Here is a 21,300-nt window from a genome sequence, read left to right on the forward strand (position 1 = left end):
ATTCCCAGGAGACTAGTACGGTTGTTATTTCATCCAGGTTTCTTGCAGGTTTAAGGATGGATTTGTCTGCTAACTCCAATAGTGTTTGAGTTGGCCTCAAGCTTTCTAACTGCAAATTTTGCATAATATCCACAATCATGACATCTATTGTTGCACCTAGGTCATGTTGAAGCCTCGAAATTCGCTGCGACAACATGGGGGATAACCACCCGGTCTGGAACTTGAAAGCAACTCCTTTTCAGTTGGTAAAGTGGCTCCGACTAGGGATTATGGGATTAGTTTCCCAGAGAGGATTGATTCAATAATGTTGATGGAATGATATAAGATGTCATAGGAAATGATTCAACTAAGTATAATCTAATCTAACTATTAAACACATGCATATATCTTAATCTAATATTATCTAACTATTAATATACCCGGGAATAAAATAAGATATGCGATCTATAATGATGTCTTACAACAATTGGTAATAAATATCATTCAACCGTCAAAAGAAATGAAATCTTTTAACGATAATTGTTTTGGATAAATAGTTAGACAAAATAATTGAGAGGAATATATCGCATATAAAAATCATTCATGTATTCAAAATGGAATCAGAGCTAAAACATCATATAGAAGTGGATAATGTAGAACTATAATTCTAACTTTCATACATAAAACAATCAATAAAAAGAGTATTATTTAATACATAAATAAAACATAATCATACGATAAAAGTACCATATATGATAAGTCCTGCTCATGTGCTTCAGCAATATTGACCCAATTTCATTCAATACAACACATTCTAACAGTACAAAAATGCATTTCAGGAGAGCATGTTAGATAGTCAAAGAAAAATAGATCCTGTTCCATTCATTTAATCAAAACCTTCTCAAAAGTACATCAGTGTAATGTCTTGAAAAGAGATTTTGATAAAATTCTAGACCCCTATCTAAATGCATGAGAGGGGTTTAGATACTAAAATACTTGCCTCAAAATAGATTATTACAAAAATAGCTGAGGAGGTTTCAAAAAACCTTCCTCAGAATGGGCAAAAATAAAACTAAAAATAAAATTAAACTAATGAATAGCTCCTTTGAACTTGAACAAAGTTAATATGCTAATTTGATCTCAGAGGTTGCAAATGTCGATCATTGGCTTGAGGTGAGGCGACTGACTGATTGTAGATTTTAACTGCCCAACAAATATGGCATTTGTCAATGTTGGCACCATCTTTTGTGTAGAGGTTGTTAAACACCGCAGATTCATCCACTGGCTGTGTGGTTTTACTAGAAACTACTAGTATGTCTCCCAATTCACACTGGTTAGTTGTTTAATTGCCTCTTCCTTTTCCTGCGCTATCTGTTTCCACTGTTGCTCTAGTTGTTTGACATTCGGTAGAAACCTTGGTACACACTCTTTGACAAGATTGGCGCCATGGAGGTTTTCATTTACGACTTCTATTATGATGCTTGCTGCTCCTGCTCCTATCGTTGTCACCCTTTCTACCCGATTCAACCAAGAATCCCAATCTGTAAACATAATATATTTGTGGGACTCTTCCACTTTTGGTAGGTCAGACTTTCTTCCATCCTCCGATTCTTTCCAGGTGATAAATTTAGAAACCCTTTTGTGGATTTCTTCGTAATCAAGCCTCATATCAATTACTTGGTTTGTCAATTTATCACTGGTCTTGCAGTAAGGATTTATTTGCGATATTTTCTGGTAGAATATTTCTTCTTACTGCATTAATAGGGAATTGAGGCTGACTGTTTCTTTGATGAATTCGTCAATTTGCGTGTTATCTCTGAATTTTTCTACCATGGCTTGCATTTGACGAATTTGCAAATCCTTTTCTGATAAGTTGGTCTGGTGTTGCACTCTCATCTACTCGAATTCCATTTGAAGCTGGGCTACTTGTTGCTTTGCTTGCTGATTAGTTTTTTCTTGTGCTAATTGTTGTTCAAGCAACAAAATTTTTTGTTCCTTTTCCTTCAACAGCATTCAGACTTCCGTCATTTTATCAATGGTTGCTGTGGCATAAGCTCCTGCGAACTGCAACAACTTTGTGAGATTCTTTGATGGGTCAATGGGTGTGTCCTTCCACATAATATCTGTTGGTTCATTTTCTAGAGTCGTAATAGCAGTGGTGTCCAGTTTCCTTTTCTTCCCTTGTCTTTTAACTACAACCTTATGAGTAGGACTGTAGAATATATCTAATGGAGGTATCTCTTCAATTCTCAAGACAATTTCAGAAGTAGGAACAACAGAAATAATCTCAATATCTTAAGTACCTGTAGCTCCTTCCTCTGTTGTTTTTGGATTTGCTTTATTCTGGGTTTTCTAGGGGGTTTGCAGTTCAGATGTTTGCTCAAGATTTGTGTATGTATGGAGCTTCTTATTGAATTGCTCCCATTCTTATTCTAGGTCAATGACTGGAACCTTACTGTTATGGGGAAAACTAGTGTCTATTCAGAGCTGCTAGTTCCACTAAGACGGGTAGCTATCTTAGAAACAAACAGATTAAAGTTACTTGTGATTTCCTTTATGAGAGATAGATGAGAGAGAAGCAGAGAGCACCAACCTCAGTATTTCACTAGTCTCCTTGCTTATTTCCTCTCTCCTTTGATGAAGCTTTCGCCACTCTTTCTCGCTTGTTCCGCTTCAAAGAACACCTGTAGAGTCAAGGCAACAAAATACCATCAAAGCATAGAGATCTATAACTATAAATAATGTAGGATTAGATGTACATTAACCATATAAATGCATACATAAGCAAGATTCAGAGATATACAAACATATGGAGGAAAACTCAAATAGCTTTATTGATAGAAGTAGTAGAAGAGAGGATTACAACCAAGCTGTCTGCAACAACACTTCCTTGAAAATTACAAAATTCCAGCCCCCTAGATCTCTAGGATGAGGGATCCATATATAGATGTTTGCAGGAGAGTGAGTCAGCTTCTGGGATTTTGATTAGTGTCATTTCACTGATAGTTCTTGGTTCCACTTGGAGATTTTTTTGATCTCTTACTCATCCTTGGGTGAATTCAGAGAGGCAAATGTCATATGAGAAGTTTCTGGAAGATTCCATGATCATCCACTTAGCAAACTGTCTCTGCCATTTGTCCTTTATCACTCATCGCACCCTATAGAAGGCCTTTTCAGTATGCATTGCACCTCCTTTGTGTACAAGGTGAGATGCATCGCACCCTGGCCATGGAGCAGGCGAGATGGTCCAGTTTTGACCAATTTTGAGTAGTTTTTCAGGGAGAACTTCTGGGAAATGATGTAATCAGTTGACCTTGATCCTTTAGGGTATGAAACAACAATTTTAGGGGTTTGATAGCCCTTGGTTTATGGAAATATGTGATTGGGGATGCAGTGCCCAAATATGTCTATAACAGTTGCCCCCTAAAGCACGAGGTCGTAAATCTTCTGATGTCGGGTGAAATGCTTTATAATGAGGATCCGAGGTTTTTTGAACTGGAAGGTGACCTATAATAAGATACAATACAATACATTATCTTCATAATATTTTCATGATCTAGCTGAGGCGGGCATTCTCATGCTCAGCTTTATAAATTCATTTTCATGTACATAAGACAGACAATCGTCTGTGTGGCAGACTGATGATTCTATTAGAGCTATCATACCTTAGCTTGGATGATTATCTGTGCAACAATGATGTACATTTGATGTCTTTATTTTCCTGAATATATCGCAGCCCGGATGGATGAAACTAGATCCGGGGTCTTCAAACTCATTCAATCTTCGCCCGAAGTACAAGTCGATCCATGTGAGAAGATGTTCTGATGTTGAACATGGAAAGACATTGCTTGATTACCAGCCAATGATGTAAGCTGTTAACAGGCGCGAGAGGAATCACCGATAATGATAATGACCCTCAAGGTACTGCAGTACAATTCATGTGGTGTGAATACATGAGTTGATGTTGAACACCACGCAAAATATTGCAGTCGAAGGCCATTAATGTAAACCTGTCGCTGGAAGTGAGAAACTTGCCATTGAGGCATGCAAGCTTCAAAGTACTGAAAGGGTTGTTCCTAAGTCAACTTCTTGGATAATGAGCTGATGTCGACAAGAAGTGACCCGTCGTAGGAGGGCCTTAATGAATCCCACATCTACGACACAAAATGGAGCAAATGATTTTGTGGAGGTGAAAATGATCTGATGATACAAGGTTCAGGGTGGCGGTCATGAAAAATGGAGAGTGAAGGTATTGCAGCGGATGAGATGTTAGCTAGGTTGGTGAATTCTCTGAGCGACTTCTCTTGAACATGTTATGCTCCTATACCAATAGGTGTCATATTTCATGATTGACTTGTTAAGCTCTGTAATATGTTCATTCATTTCCTTGCTGCAAAGGTTTCCATATTATAAAAAAAAATCAAAAAATGTAAAAAATGTAAAGAGGGTATATCCTAAAAGAAAAATCAAAGGGTAAAAAGAATAAAATGGTAAAAAAAGTGAAAGAAATGAACCCCAAATAAAGAAAGACCAGGAAAGTGTGCAAGTTCAAAATGCCACTACTTTTTCATTTTTATGCAAATAAAGCATTGTGTGCAGCTTGTTAATTTATGCCACAATTGATGAATGGCCAAACAGCTTAATCTTGGCTAGTTCATGTTTGAATTTCCTGTTTTAGAAATAGAGAATAAAAATCTGACCAAATTGTTTAATCTTGGCAGATAAGTAGATAGGTAGAGTAAATAAAAAGGAGCTCAACAGTTAAATCTGAGCCCTTGGATGTAATAAGTGCAGACTTAGGTAGGCTTGCCATGCAAAGAAAAGAAAGGTTGATGAGGGTTTGCTAGTCTAAGTGCACCTAAGTAAAAAAGGAAAAAATGCTAGGCCCAAGTAGGTAGGGTAGGTAGATGGTGTTGCAGAATGATACTTGTAATGGATTATGTTTCTAAAAATGTGTTAACTTTCACTTCTATCACAAGTGCAAGGCAGACATTATACTTGATGCAGCTCAAGTGAGGCAAGGTTGAATAACTAACTCCCCTTCATATTTTCCCTAATCATTTACTATTTTCCCCCTAAATACTAAGATCTGTTCTTAAATATCACTCATAAACCACTCATTCCATTTCATAACGTTTGCCTAAGTAAAAACCCTATTTTACTTAGGAAAATGGCCATATTTCTCATATAAACCCCTTTTTTTCCTTTAGCCTAAGTTTTAAATGTAAAATCCTAACATTATAAACTTAGCACTTTTTATTTCAAGTTCATATTAATTGCTAACTTTTATTATATAAACTCCTTTATAAACATCAATACCCTTCCCCATATTATGTAATTATATTAAAAACCCCGATTTTTATATATTCCCGCCCCGATGGTATATAACCGTTATATAGTCAAATAGGGATTAATAGATTTATTTGAAATTTATTAATAAACTAAACCCGCTCCGCAATCGGGATTAATTAACCATTGGGTTAATTAATAACCATTACCCTGCGACCAACCAAAACGCGCCCGAAACTATTAAAATCGTTTAATAAACACGTCAGCCCCACGGCTTAACTCCCCGCCATCTCCGAATCCCGTCAGCCGTCCGATCAAACCCCGCACATCCAACGGTCCACATTGATATCACAACCCACATTTTGACCGCCTTTTAACGTGCAGTCGGCTGGCGGTTTTTCGCCCGTACAAAGCCATGCGTCGCTCATCCAGCCTGCTTGCTCGCCCTCCGATCAATACCACTTGACCCCAAAAGCGGTGCGGGCAAAACTGCTTACCACCCTCCCACTGACGTCATCCACCATTTTCATCTGTCCTTTTCTGACATCACCCGCCATGTCATCTGCCCCCGTACTCCCGCTGACGTCATCCATACTGCTCACGTCATCCGTACTGCTGACGTCACCCGCCACGTCATCTTCCCCCGTACTCCCGTTGACGTCATCCGTACTACTCACGTCATCTGCCCAATCAAATAAAAAATTCCCGCTGAAACTTAATTTTGTCAAATAAAAAGGATAAAATATCATTTTTGCTATATTTTGTTGCAAACAGCGCTCCGGGCATAAAATCGACTGAGTTCACAGTTCAGTCTCGACCGACCCCCGACCAGAAAAACTACAAGTATGAGCTCTGTGGCCTTCCATTCTACCTGCTTTTGTACCGTTTTCTCCTTTTACGCAAGTATTTGTCCAGTTTACCATGAAACCCTGCAATTTTCGGTTCTCGGCTAAAAATTCTATCGGAGGAGGCCAAGTTCAGTTTTTGGTCCAGTTTGTGTTGCTATATAAAGCTCCCAGCCTGCTATTTGGTCCATTTTTCACAGAAAAACCCCTGTAACCCTGAAGGTTGCACCCCTCAACATTCATCACGAAAGATATGTTGGAAATATTGTCAAATTCACCTCGGATAAAAGGTAAATACAGAGCTATTTACTAGACAAAGCAATTAACCACAGTAAGGTAAATAAAGGTGAACAGGGTTCAAAACAAGTCAAAGGTGTCAGAACAGCATTAAAGAGTAGCAGATCAGAATTAAAGAGTATCAGTTAAGACAGGCAGCCAACGCAGAGTTACTGAAGAAGACTAGCTGTTTCTATTTTTGTAAACTATTTTTTAGTTGTCCTAGATATTATCTCACAGCAGTTATGAGATATTTGTTGTACAAATTTGTAGCATAAATACCCCCTCCATTGGAGTATTGATGGTGGGTTCCTAGACTTCGCTGTAATATTGATTTTTGGAATAAAGAGCTGGTTGGAATCAACTGTTGCATGGCCTACTAGATGAAGAATTGAAGCAGAGGACTTGTCACAGATTTCTTGAATCAACCATTGGATCAATAAGTCCTCTATATCTTATGTTTTAAATTTTTCTGGTTTATTATATCATTTGTGTTTCATAATCTGAATGATAAAGAAAAGATTAATTTCAAAATATGCTTGATTGCACTCTGTTTTCAGTCTTTATTGTTCTCTGTGTTTTCTCTAGAATTAGGATAAGCAGTGAAATCTTAATTGCTCCTGTTTACTAATTCTTTCATGTTGATTATTTGCTAAAGAATACTTAATTGCTCCTTATCAGTAATCATCCAATTTCCCTCTTTAAATAGGTTGAAGGATTCTTAACTTCCCTTCACCCAATTTGAGCCCATTCCATCTGTTTCAAGTCTTTATTTGTTCCCTGTTTGACTACCTTGCTCTGTGAAGCCATCTTCTGTTAAGAAACCAAATCCCGAAAGCCATTTTTTTTGACTCCATTAGCCCAATGGATTGAACTACTATGTTTTGCCGCTCTGTTCTATTGAATCTCACCACCCAAACTCAACAAAAACCCTTGAACTTCATAACTAGCTTAACACCTTTAAAAACAAAGATAAATCATAAAGAGAGAGCCCTCTCTGGATGCAGATTGGCTAGATTATGTATCTAAAAGATTGATCTGTGGTTACCTCGGCATCCTTCCCTTTCTTACAACTTTTGGGAAAACCTGAGTGATAACATCATTGGCGACTCCACTGGGGACCTGAATAATTGTTTGTTACTACTGTTTTCTGTATAAGCTACAGACGGAGCCTAAAGTTATCCAGGTAGCCTTTGAAATGCTTTTGCTTTGCAATTGAAGAAGTAAATGAATGCTACTTCAGTCTATCTCTGGTCTAGCTTATAGATTGGATAGTTGGTTTCAAATACTTGATTAGTTCCTCTTTTCAAAAAAGTCTTTAGGAAAGTTCAAAACTCCCACATCTAAAACCTCCTAGAAGAGACTGTTAAAGTTGTATTGTCAAATCTATTTCAAGAAAAAACCAAAAACACACCTAGAAAACTAGCCTCAGAAAGGATTCATTACACCTGATCAAATCCTGATCCTAATCCCCCACCTGTATTTGAAAATCCTAACCTGATTCCTAGGATTCTTAGAAGACGAGAGAGCCAAGAAAATTCTGCCAGTTTTGGCCGCTATACAGATCAAAATCCTGTCCTGTGAGGTGGATCTACCCTGAGGATGAACCTTTTGATAAGTATTTTGAAAACTCTTTATTTAAAACCTTTTCAGAATCTGGGTTAACCCACACAGTTCAAAATCCAATATTCATTGAAAATTTGTAGATTGAAGTTGTTACTTCACACCTTGACAGACATTTGCAGAACTCCATTCAATCTGAGCCTACCTCTGAAAGAACACCAAACCTTTCTGTGATTACTACAGCTTCTCCAAGTTCACCTTCAGTCCCTCAAACTACCATTTCCACTCCTCCATCTACAACACATTCCCATTGTTATCCCTACTCCTCCAGTTGTCACATCTATTTCTGCAACCATGGAAAACTGATATACTCCCCTGCACTTACCTGCCAATCCAAGGGCTATGCCCCAAGGCTATCAAAGTAAAATCCCTTCTTTTGAAGGTACTAGCATTTACACAGCTCAACAACATACCAATAAAATGACCGACTATTTTGAAAGATATGAGCTTGATGATGATGATGTTAGAATGAAAGTATTTGTTCAAAGTTTAACTGGAGATGTTATAACTTGGTTTAGAGCCCTCCCTGCAAACAGTATCAATGACCCACAAGCTCTTTATCAGACCTTTTTGAACAGATGGGAAAAGAAGAAAGATCCTCTCCACATTTTATCAGAATATGAAAACCTAAGAAGAGGCACACAAGAAACTGTCCAAGATCCAGATTTAATAATGTCTACAATGCTATTCCTCAAAATCTTAGACCTCCTCCAGATTTGGCCTTGATCAAATTCCCTGATGCATTTGATTCTGATATGGCATACCAACTTAGGGAAAGAGCTCCTCGAAACTTAGAAGAGATGCAAAGTATAGCTGTCAGTGTTGAGGCCAACTTGATATCTAAACAATCTAGAGCCAGAGCTGAAAGGAGGACACCTTTCAAAGAAGAACCTTCTGCCTTTGAACAGAAATTAGATGCTATTATTAAAGGAATGGATAGACTTGGAGATAGAGTAGAAACAATCGAGAGAAAATCCCCTTGGGATGGTCAACCAAGCAATACTGGGAGAAATCCAAATTTCAGGAAGAACCAAAATCCTAACACTGGAAAGACAGGGCCTAACCAAAATATTAGGCCCCCATTTCAAGAAAATTATGCTGAAGCCTCAACTTCTGATGAACCAACAAAAGACACTCAAATTAATCTGATGGGACTCAACAATGAACAACAAGTTTTCTTGACCCAAGAGGATCAAGAAGCTCACATCCTTAAACAATTCCAAACTCAGTTAGGTGAATCATTTGACTTTAGGGAGGGATATGATACAACCATTTATGAAGTCCACAAACAATACAATCTGAGGAGCAGAAGAATAGATGTCCCTGAAACCAGTAAACAGAAAGATACCAAGCAACCTAACAAAGGTAAGATCAGTACCCCCCCTGTACATATTCTTTCTAAAACAGATCCTAACCCTAATAACCCAATTGTTGAAGATGTATCAGATAATCAACCACCTAACAGACAACCTTCCACTTCTATTCCTTCTAAAGGAAAAGTAGGAGAGCCTCTAGAACTTGATTTGGAAGAAACTTCAGCCCATAATCCCACTCTTGAAGAGGAGAGAAACGAAGAAAATCCAGCTGTCCGAAATACAAGAACTGAAATCGAAAAACCTTCAATATTGAGACAGAAGTAGGCAAACTAAAGATAGATGTTCCATTATCAGAATTAGCTAAACATGATGTCTATAGAAGTCAATTCAATAGATCACTCAAAATTTCTGTGAACGAAGATTCAGTAAATGTTTTTGATGACCAGCCTGAATTGATATTTGGCCCTGGAGTAAATGGAAAAACAGTAGAGGGAGAAGTTCCTCCTTTCTATGTAGGTTTGAACATACATGATAAAATACTTCATAATGCCATGTTTGATTTTGGTGCTTCCCATAACTTGATGCCTAAATCTGTAATGGAGAGGTTAGACCTTGACATCACTAGGCCATATAAAGACCTTTTCTCTTTTGATTCAAGCTAGGTCAAATGTTTGGGTTTAATAAAAGACTTATGTGTGTCACTAGTCCAATATCCTGCCAAAACCATCTTAATGGACATAGTAGTAGCTGATATTCCACCAAAGTATGGCATGTTATTGTCTAGATCTTGGGGTGCAAAGCTTTAAGGATCTCTACAGTTAGACATGTCTTACGCTACTATTTCAGTGTTTGGTCAACCCAAGAGACTATACAGAGAAACCTTAATGAAGTATGTAGTAAGTAGTCAAGAGAAACCTCAAAATTTCCCTATCTACTCAGTACATTCAGATATGGATTCTTTTATCCTTTACAATGCTGAAATTGATCCCCCACATGAAATAAAAGTTCTAGCAGATGAAACAGAAAAAATTGCAAATGAAAAGTCTAGTGTCCGAATCCAAGAAATTTCTGAAAATCATGAAACATTAGATAAACCGGAAGAAACTAAAAAAACCAGATCTCCCTATTGAACAAATCCCTGAAACTCCAGATACTAATTATGAACATGAAATCCTTTGGTACTTAGAATTTAATGGTTCTGTGAACAAATTAGGAGCAGGAGCAGGAGTCTTGGTGCACAATCTTGAACACAATCATGCTGAAGGCCATGCCTACAGGTTAAACTTTAAGTGCACTAATAATATGGCTGAATATGAAGCTCTATTGCCAGGTCTTAAACTAGTCAAGAAATTGGGAGCAACTAGAGTGTCAGTCCTAGGAGATTCTGATTTAATCATTCAATAGATAAAAGGAAAGTTCTTAATAAGTGATCCCAAATTAAGAGAGTACAGAGGAACAACTATAGAGATCCTCAATACATTTCTAGAAACTCAGCTTGCCAAAATCCCGAGAAAACATAACTTGTAAGCTCAGAGCCTGGCAATGTTTTCCAACACTTGTAAATTACCATTTGAACCAAATCATCAATTCACAGCTAAAATTAGACATAGGCCAGCCATACCTGATAATGTAAAGAACTGGTAAGTGTTTGACAATGATAATCAGATCAACAATTTTTTAACCCTAGAAGAAGAATTTTCTAGCACTAACGTAGATGGAGATACAGTTAGTGAGTTTGATCCAACAAATCAGATAGAAACAGACATTTCAGCAGAAAATGCAACTCAAATGCTTCATCCAACGAAATTTACCAAAAAGGAAATACAAGATCTTAAAGAAATAGATGTTGATGAGATTATTGAAGGAGAATCTGAAGTTATCAATTTGAAATACAGTCATTTGCCCAAAGGATTAACTCCTTTGGAAGATCTCTTTAATTTCAACAATATTCCAAAGAAACCCAAGATGGAACCTCTAAAAGCAGAAATTGAAGACTACAACATAGGAACTTAAGAGAATCCAAAAATGGTAAAATTATCCAAATCTTTGCCCCCTGATAAAAAACTTAAGTATGTTGAAATGATCAAAGAATTCCAGGATGTTTTTGCCTGGAGCTATGAAGACCTGAAGTCTTATGAAACCTCTGTAATTCAACACACAATACTCCTCAAGGAAAATAAAAAACCATTCAAACAAAAGCTCAGAAGAATAAACCCTGTACTGCTTCCTTTAATTGAAAAAGAAATCAAACGAATGCATGATGTAGGGATAATTGCTCACTTAGATTTTCAGAGTGGGTGTCCAATTTAGTGCCTACCAGGAAGAAAACAAGAGAAATCAGATTATGTGTTGATTTAAGAAATGTAAACAAGGTTTCTTTAAAAGACAACTACCCTTTACCTAAGATGGATCATATTTTACAAAGAGTAGTAGGTGCTTCTAGGATTTCACTTTTGGATGGGTTTTCATGTTATAATCAGATTCTGGTTCATCCCGATGACCAAGAAAAGACTGCATTTACAACACCATGGGGTACATTCAAATATGTTAAAATGCCATTTGGACTTAAGAATGCAGGGGCAACCTTTCAACGAGCAATGGACATAGCTTTTGCAAAAGAAATTCACGATTTTCTGGTTATATATCTAGATGACCTCAGTGTGTTTTCTAGATCAGATCAACAACATTTAGATCATTTGAGACAAGTGTTTTTAAAATTCAGAAAGTATGGTATTTCACTAAATCCTAAAAAGTCTTTGTTTGGTCTAGAAGAAGGCAAACTGTTAGGCCATATCATCTCTAAAGATGGCATCAGAATTGATTCTACTAGAATAGAAGCTATTCTGCAAATACCCCACCCCATAAATGTCAAAGAACTTCAAGATTTCCTAGGAAAGTTTAACTTTTTGAGAAGATTCATATCTAATTTGGTTGAATTAATTAGATTATTGAATAATATGTTAAAAAAGGATTCAAAGGTTAAATGGATAGTAGAAGCCAAACAAGCATTTGAAGAAATTAAAATGGCTTTGACCAGAACATCAGTCCTTACAAATCCAAAGTTCGACAGAGACTTCATAATTTTCTCATTTGCATCAGAACACACCATAGCAGTTGTTTTACTACAAAAGGATGATCAAGGATGTGAAAAACCCATAGCCTTTTTCAGTAAAGCACTTAGAGATGCACCTCTAAATTACAAAATCATGGAAAAACAGGCTTTTGCACTTGTGAAAGCTATTAAAGACTTCAGAGTCTATATATTGTACTCCCATGTAGTAGCTTATGTACCAAACGCTGTTGTCAAAGACATCCTGACTCAGGATGGAATTGAAGGCAAATGAGGTAAATGGATAGCTAATATATTGGAGTATGATATTGAAATAAAACCTACAAAGCTGATAAAAGGACAGGGATTGGCTAAACTCATGACTGAAACAAACTTTCAAGCCCTAGATATTAATGAACTGGATAATGAACAGGAGATGGCGACTCCACAAATCAGCCATGCTTTCTTAGAATCACCTTGGTATGCTGATATTACTCATGTATTATTAAACCTGCAGACTCCTCCAGGGTTATCCAGAACAAAGAAAAGGTTTTTAAAGATGAAAGCTTCAAAATTTTGTATTTTAGATAATGCTCTCTTTTGGAAAAATCATGAAGGTATTCTATTGAATTGTTTAATAAAAGAAGAAGCTGACAGGGATCTTAAAGAATTTCATGCAGGGGACTACGGTGGACACCTTTACTGGAAATCAAATGCAGACAAAATCCTAAGGGCTGGATTTTATTGGCCAACCTTGTTTGCTGATGCAAAGAAGTTTGTCACTGCTTGCCACAAATGCCAAAGTTTTGAAGGCAAAAGGAAACTGTTACCCTTACCCTTGAGACCAATTTCCACTGAAAAAGCCCTTTCAACAATGGGGTTTGGACTTCATTGGAGAAATACACCCTCCCTCTTCTAGCCAACATAAATGGATTTTTACTGCCACAGACTATTTCACCAAATGGATAAAAGCCATTCCTTCTAGACAAGCCAATGATATAGTGATTATAGGATTCTTAGAAACCAACATATTGTCTAGATTTGGCTGTTCTGAAAAGATCATAACTGATAATGCTGCTACCTTCAAATCCAAGAAAATGATAAATTTCTGTAACAAATACCATATCAATTTAGGCCATTCCACAGCCTATTACCCTCAAGGTAATGGTCTAGCTGAACCTTCCAATAAAAGCCTGATTAATATTATTAAGACATTGTTGGAAGAGAACAAGAAAAACTGGCACAAGAAACTTACAAATGCACTATGGGTAGACAGACTTACTACAAAGAGATCCATTGGAACTAGCCCTTATGAGTTAGTTTATGGAATGGAGGTTGTATTTCCTTCATCTTTAGGAGTTCCTGTAATGAAATTACTGCAAGAAGCTCAAGTGGAACCCAATGACATTCAAAGGAGAATAAATCAGACCATCCATTTGCAGCAAACTAGAGAAGAAGTGAACCAAAGATCCCAAGTGTTACAAGAAAAACTCAAGAAGATATTTGATAAAAGGACCAAAGCAGAAGACTTCTACCTTGGAGACAAAGTTCTAAGGTGGGATTCCAGGAGAGAAGAAAAAGGAAAACATGGGAAGTTTGACTTCCTGTGGAAAGGGCCATTTATCATCCAAGCATTGCAAGGGAACAATACTTACTTTCTAAAGAGCCTGGATGGCACATAAACAGAAGAAGGACCAGTGAATGGTCGAATGCTGAAACATTACTTTGATCTAGTTTTTTAATGTATTCTGACTCTAACATGTACATACTATATCCTTAATAATATCAAAGTTTGGATTGGATAGTAACTTGCTGCAGTTGAAGCCCGAAGAGAAGGCCCTAAGGTTCACAAAATGTACTGTCATACATACAATAAAGCAACCAGCAAAGGGAGATTTCAGAGCATAGTCTAAGTTATTCAGAAGGCCATCTGACCTGCTGTTCTTGACTTTCCACCAGGGAAAGCCATCCCCAAGTGGAGCCACTGTTATGCTCCTATACCAATAGGTGTCATATTTCATGATTGACTTGTTAAGCTCTGTAATATGTTCATTCCTTTCCTTGTTGCAAAGGTTTCCATATTATCAAAAAAAATAAAAAAATGCAAAAAATGTAAAGAGGGTATGCCCTAAAAGAAAAATCAAAGGGTAAAAAGAATAAAATGGTCAAAAAAGTGAAAGAAATGAACCCCATATAAAGAAAGACTAGGAAAGTGTGCAAGTTCAAAATGCCACTACTTTTTCATTTTTTTGTAAATAAAGCATTGTGTGTAGCTTGTTAATTTATGCCACAATTGATGAATGGCCAAACAACTTAATCTTGGCTAGTTTGTGTTTGAATTTCCTGTTTTAGAGATAGAGAATAAAAATCTGACCAAACTGTTTAATCTTGGCAGATAAGTAGATAGGTAGAGTAAATAAAAAGGAGCTCAACAGTTAAATCTGAGCCCTTGGATGTAATAAGTGCAGACTTAGGTAGGCATGTCATGCAAAGAAAAGAAAAGTTGAGGAGGGTTTGCTAGTCTAAGTGCACCTAAGTAAAGAAGGAAAAAATGCTAGGCCCAAGTAGGCAGGGTAGGTAGATGGTGTTGTAGAACGATACTTGTGATGGATTATGTTTCTAAAAATGTGTTAACTTTCACTTCTATCACAAGTGCAAGGCAGACATTATACTTGATGCAGCTCAAGCGAGGCAAGGTTGAATAACTAACTCCCCTTCATATTTTCCCCAATCATTTACTAATTTCCCCCTAAATATTAAGATTTGTTCTTAAATATCACTCATAAACCACTCATTCCATTTTATAATGTTTGCCTAAGTAAAAACCCTATTTTACTTAGGAAAATGGCCATATTTCTCATATAAACCCCTTTTTTTCTTTAGCCTAAGTTTTAAATGTAAAATCCTAACATTATAAACTTAGCACTTTTTATTTCAAGTTCATATTAATTGCTAACTTTTATTATATAAACTCCCTTATAAACATCAATACCCTTCCCCGTATTATGTAATTATATTAAAAACCTCGATTTTTATGTATTCCCGCCCCGATGGTATACAACCATTATATAGTCAAATAGGGATTAATAGATTTATTTGAAATTTATTAATATACTAAACCCCGCTCCGCAACCGGGATTAATTAACCATTGGGTTAATTAATAACCATTACCCCGCGACCAATCAAAACATGCCTGAAACTATTAAAATCGTTTATTAAACACGTTGGCCCTGCGGCTTAACTCCTTGCCATCTCCGAATCCCGTCAGCCGTCCGATCAAACCCCATACATCCAACAGTCCGCATTGATATCGCAACCCACCTTTTGACTGCCTTTTAACACGCGATCGGCTGGTAGTTTTTCGCTTGTACAAAGCCATGCGTCGCTCATCCAGCCTGCTCGCTCGCCCTCCGATCAATACCACTTGACTCCAAAAGTGGTGCGGGTAAAACCGCTTACCACGCTCCCACTGACATCATCTGCCACGTCATCTGTCCTTTGCTGACATCACCCGCCACGTCATCTGCCCCCGTACTCCCGCTGACGTCATCTGTACTGCTCACGTCATCCGCCCAATAAAATAAAAAATTGCCGCCGAAACTTCATTTTGTCAAATAAAAAGGATAAAATATCATTTTTGCTATATTTCGCTGCAAACAGTGCTCTGAGCATAAAATCGACTGAGTTCACAGTTCAGTCTCGACCGGCCCCCAAACTGAAAAACTACAAGTATGAGCTCTGTAGCCTTCCATTCTACCTGCTTTTTTTACCGTTTTCTCCTTTTACGCAGGTATTTGTCCAGTTTACCATGAAACCTTGCAATTTTCGGTTCTCGGCTAAAAATTCTACCGGAGGAGGCCAAGTTCAGTTTTTGGTCCAGTTTGTGTTGCTATATAAAGCTCCCAGCTTGCTATTTGGTCCATTTTTCATAGAAAAACCCCTGTAACCCTGAAGGTTGCACCCCTCAACGTTCCTCACGGAAGATATGTTGGAAATATTGTTAAATTCACCCCGATAAAAGGTAAATACAGAGCTATTTACCAGACAGAGCAATTAACCACAGTAAGGTAAATAAAGGTGAACAGGGTTCAAAACAAGTCAAAGGTGTCAGAGCAGCATTAAAGAGTAGTAGATCAGAATTAAAGAGTATCAGTTAAGACAGGCAGCCAACACAGAGTTACTGAAGAAGACTAGCTGTTTCTATTTTTGTAAACCATTTTTTAGTTGTCCTAGATATTATCTCACAGCTGTTATGAGATATTTGTTGTACAAATTTGTAGCATAAATACCCCCTCCATTGGAGTATTGTTAAGTTTTGGGTATGTTCTATGCTAGAGCAATTTATAAAATTTCCATAGTTAGCAATCACATCAGCATTACGATAAACTGCAGATAGAACATAAATATAAAATGCAGAAGACAAGCCAATGCAAGAGGACACAAGATATGGCGCGACCCAGGGACAAACCCCACAATGTGTGGGGAAACCCTTTGACAAATCTTCTTTTATCTTCAAAGTTCAGCAGAGAAGGAGAGAGAGAGAGAGTACATTTACAACAGAAGTCAATACTTTGACTTATCTAGATCTAGCATAGATCATTTCATATCATGCATGATCATCATGCTGCTCATGCTTTCATACATCATTGTGCTGCCCATGATCTTCATCATGCTGCCCATGATTACTTCGCCCACAGTGTCACATTTTTCATCATCATTCATCACTGCTTCATTGAGATCTTGACCTTGCTATGAATGTAATTATGCCCAGACTTCCAGTGCTGAGACTGAGGTTGTCCTTATTATTGCACCATTATTTCATCATCATTGAGACCCTCACTGTTGCTTCCTTATCAACATGCCCATCATCATGCTGTTGGGATCATCATCCTTGTAGCACCTTAGAGATCATCACTACTGCATCAAGAACTTCATTACGCAAGGTTCTTGAGAGCATCATTGCTGCACCATGACTTCTCCTTGAGATTATTACTGAGATGATCTCTGCACCTATGAAGATCACGACTGTACATTATTGTAGGATGAGATCATTGTGAGATCATGATCCTATACACTTCTCCTAGCCAAAGCTGAATCTCCTTGACTTGATGATTATTGCTTCTTTCATCATGCTGAGATTGTAATGATCATACTACTTATGATCCTTATCATCTTGACTGCCTTTGAGATACTTATTCCTATCAAGAATACTAGATCTGAATACAGTGATGATTATTGACACTGTATGTCTCCTTTTACAGGTATGCCGAGAAGCTCTTGATCAATACTGAAACCTGCTTCATCATTGTGGTTATGCCAAGACAATAACATATACATATGTCAACGTAATCCTCATTAATCCTCATTGAGCCGAGACAATGTGCAAAAGAGTAGATCTGCTTTAGGTAATCTGAGTTCATCGCATCTAAACTGCCACAGAAAAACCACCGAGATCTATATGCCGAGACTGATTCTGTCATGCGAGATTAGATGCCGAGACTGCTCTTTGTCATGCAATGCATCTATCTGTACTGTCGATATTGTCATCATGAGGATTAGATCTATGCCGAGATTGTATCTAGCCCAAACTTCAACTCACTGCTGCGTCCTCACATGAGGTCATTTCTGCTTCATTTATTCGGGATCATGACTGCACCTAAAACAAACGAGGTGCAGTCAAATCCTTACTGCAGCTCTACATCACCATGCGAGATTCCAGAAGAAAATGTGAGATTCTTTCTCTGTGTAAACATGTCTCCTTGACTGCGTGAAAGGACTGTGTTTAGGCTTCTACAGGCATCGTATTAAGGCTCCTCTTTGACAGCGTATAAGGGCCTCTTGGACAGCGTAACAGATTATGGCTCCTTGCTGTGTGTATTAGAGTCTCAAAGACCAGCGTATGTCCTGTCTTTATGACCTGCGGCTAGGGCATGTCTTTACTGCGGCTATGGCTGCAGCTACAACTTCATTATGACAGCGGCTAGGTCTCCTCTCTAAGGCTGCGTTTAGATGTCTCCCTTAACTGCGTACTAGGCCCTCTTCCTTGCTGTGGATTAGTCCTCTCTCTACTGTGGTTGGGGCCTCCTTTAGTCAACGGATTAGGGCTTCTTTAGACTGCGTATAAGTGCCTCCCTTTGCTGCTTAGATCATCATACTGCAGCTAGGGCATCATACTAGGCCAGCATATACTCTTGGTTCTCTCCTTCTCCAAAAACCCAGACGTGGAGAGGAGATCACCTCAAGAATACGTGTGTGCAAATGATATCAAATCCTCATCTATTTATACCAAAATGAGGATGATGAATAGACACGTCGGTTGGGCTTCTAGACCCTACATAAGAGCTGGTCGGCTTGACTATAATTACATAAACAAAATAAATTCATATCTCCATAAATACTTATCGGAATCGGATGATCTTTGGATCAATCCTACACCTCTCGACGAGAGGGATCCAATAAAAATATCAGCTGCCAGAAATAAGCTAACCCACATGGAGTTTGGCCCTAGTTGCCAATTTAACACTCCCTCTCAACTAGGGAGAACTCCATCCGCTGATCCATATGTACGACTGTACTATCTCTGCCATTAGTGCCTTGCACTACTTTGCGTAGCTCTGCTGGCTCTACTCAGCTCTGCTGGCTTTGCTCTGCTCTGCTCAGTTCTGCTGGCTCGGCTCTGCTCTGCTCAGCGCTACTGGCTCTGCTATGCTCAGTGCTGCTGGATCTGCTTTGCTCAGCGTTGCTGGCTCTGCTCTGCTCAGCTCTACTAAACTATGAAGAAGAAGAATTGATCGAGAATGAGTCATATCATTCTCCACTGACCTGAAGTCAGTCTCAGAGTGCATACCACTAGTCCCAGACCAGTCTCAACTGACCCGAAGTCAGCTTCATAGTAAGTACCACTGGTCCCAGACCAGTATCGCAGTCTCAGAGAGTGTACCACTAGTCCTAGACCAGTCTCAACCGACCCGAAGTCAGCGTCATAGTATGTACCACTCTCACTGGTCCCAGACCAGTACTGCACTAACACGAAGTCAGTCTCGGAGTATGTACCACTGGTCCCAGACCAGTCTCAGCCGACCCGAAGTCAGCGTCATAGCATGCACAACTCCTACCACTAGTCCCAGACCAGTATCATTGATCCCAGATCAATGGAGGACATCCTAGCGTAGGGAGTACGGTAGATACAACGATGCGTCCATCGGTATTACTATGGTCCCTAACTTCATTTCCCTGCTCATTGATCAGATGAGAGGTACTTCCCATGAGTCCCAGACTGCATGGGTAGGAAGCCTCGACAGGAGAACTTAATCAATACTATCCTCACAGGAGAACACATCAATCCTGCTACAATCGCCATGGAGAACACATCAATCTAGGCTGCCATGGAGAACACATCAATCCAGGCCTCACAGGAGAACACATCAATCCTGCTACAATCGCCATGGAGAACACATCAATCCAGGCCTCACAGGAGAACACATCAATATTGCTACAATCGCCATGGAGAACACATCAATCCAGGCCTCACAGGAGAACACATCAATCCTGCTACAATCGCCATGGAGAACACATCAATCCAGGCCTCACAGGAGAACTAATCATCCTGCTACACAAGAGAGCGAATCATCTTGTTTCAGTGCGCACCACCAGGGGAGGGTGAGTCACCCTGTGGTCGTATGTTGCTCCAATAGAACTGCAAGCCCCCCAAAGCTCCTAGAGCTTAATGTATGCAGCATGCAGGACCCTTTTACAAAGGTCTCTCGACGACTCCAAGTCATTCAGGAAAATCACAAATTTGATCTTTCCTCAGGGCTCTGTCCTGTACATCATCTCAGTGTGATGGAGCCTCCTTGATCATCGACTTACCATATCCCAGATAAGGCAGTAATTGATGTCTATCTGCTGGAGCAATTGTCAAATACGAGATTCCTCAATAATCGAATCCCATCTCTGGTTGTCACAAAGATTCACAGTGGTATTCATCATGTGTACAAACAGCTCACTGAAGAGATTCAGCAACCAGACTGCCTCACAGAAGGCCATACTATCAGCAATGTATTCTGCCTTGGTGGTGCTCAGAGTCACCGACTTCTGCTTCCTGCTCATCCAGGATATCAAGGCAGATTCCAAACAACACTGAGAAGTGCTCTAGTGATCCTCCATACTTCCTGCCCACTCATCATTCGAATAATCATGAGGTTTCATATTTCTGGCAGTGTATCTCAATTCATGAGAGATTGTGCTTTGAAGATATCTTAGAAGATTCTTGGCACCAATCAAGTGAGGCTCAACCAAATATGAGCTCACCATGCTAACTGCAACACAGATGTTCGGACGGAGGTTCTCCAAGAACATCAACGCGAATGAGTTTATGAAACTCAGAGGCATTTCCCAAATCTGGTCCGACATCATTACCATATAACTTCTGAAAGTTAAGATCCTTGAGGCAGTCACAAGCTTGTAGCTTATCTTCTCACATTCAGAATCCAACTCCCTCTGTCTCCTATAAATGAGAGGGTCTGCACTTGTTAGACATAGGTGCCGGTACGAGAGGTTTATCATCCACAACCTTCGAGTAATGCTTTGGATCGGTTTCACTCCTAGTGAATCTCAGTTGCATTAGATAGCTATCAATCCTCTCATACTATGCCCGAGGTGTTTTTCTTCAGGCCATAGAGGGCTTTCTTCCACCTGTATACATGAGATTCCTTGATCATGATTCTCAAACTCCTTGGGTTGTTCAAACTTGTGAACCTGCTGCATGAGGGGAATGGTCCCCTTATAATATTTTCCTTCGGTACATTTCAGACATGTACCTTCATGCTTCTTTTTGAATTCAGGCATCCTAGTCACCATCTGACTCACAGACCTCCGGTGCTGAGTCAATGGACATGGTCCCTAGTGGACTTCCTGCAACTT

Source organism: Pinus tabuliformis, chromosome 5_1 (genome assembly GCF_031772625.1).
Source record: "Pinus tabuliformis cultivar Carrire ecotype Pingquan chromosome 5_1, CPIR1, whole genome shotgun sequence".
Taxonomy (NCBI): Eukaryota; Viridiplantae; Streptophyta; class Pinopsida; order Pinales; family Pinaceae; genus Pinus; species Pinus tabuliformis.